This window comes from Orycteropus afer, unplaced genomic scaffold, assembly GCF_000298275.1.
Source record: "Orycteropus afer afer isolate SDZICR_OR568_19922 unplaced genomic scaffold, OryAfe1.0 scaffold00614, whole genome shotgun sequence".
NCBI classification, from domain to species: Eukaryota; Metazoa; Chordata; class Mammalia; order Tubulidentata; family Orycteropodidae; genus Orycteropus; species Orycteropus afer.
In genome coordinates, this window is record NW_006922201.1 from 806,559 (window position 1) to 807,432 (window position 874).

An 874-nucleotide genomic window follows, 5' to 3' on the forward strand; every position below is an offset into this window, starting at 1 on the left:
TGACACAGTGGTTGTAGTGATGGGCTCAAGTATAGCAAGGATAGCCAAGCTGGTGCAGGATCAGGTGGTGTTCGTTCTGCTGTGCATAGAGTCACTATAAGTCAGAGATGACTCAACAGCACCTAACAACAACAACTACACAACAATGTCTACAAGAAGATTTTAAAAACAAGCTGATGTCTTTATAATGATATCCTGCAGTCCATAAAACCTATCTGAATTGTCATTTATTTTAGAAAAACCTAATTTAATGATTTTTATATTTTTATCCCTTCACCCATATGAAACTTGTCTCTTAATTATCTATCTATTTTCCCTCCCCTCCCATCCCTGGTAACCAACAAAGATAATTTCCTTCCTTTCAAACTTTCTTTGAATTTTTATAGTAATAAACCACACCAAACTCATTGCAGTATTCCTATGGAAGTAGATCACCCAATCTTCCTTCCAATTCTGTACTAATGGACTTACACAATATTCGTCCCTCTGTTATTGACTTATCTCAAGCGGTATTGTCCTTCAAGTTTATCCATGTTATGAGGTTATTTCTGATTCTTCATTAGTCTTTAATGTTACATAGTATTCCATTGTGTGTATGTACCACAGTTCAGTTATCCATTCATCTGTTTATGAGCACTTAGGTTTTTTCCATCTCTTTGCTATTGTAAATAGTGCTACAGTGAAGATGATGTGCATATATCTATTCGTGTCCAGGGTCTAACCTCTTTCAGATATATTCCTAGTAATGGAATTGTTGAATCAAATCGTATTTCTATATCCAACTTTTTGAGGAAACATCATACTGTTTTCCACAGTGTTTTTATCATTTTACAGTTCCAATAGTAGTGTATGAGAGTTACAATCTCTCCACACC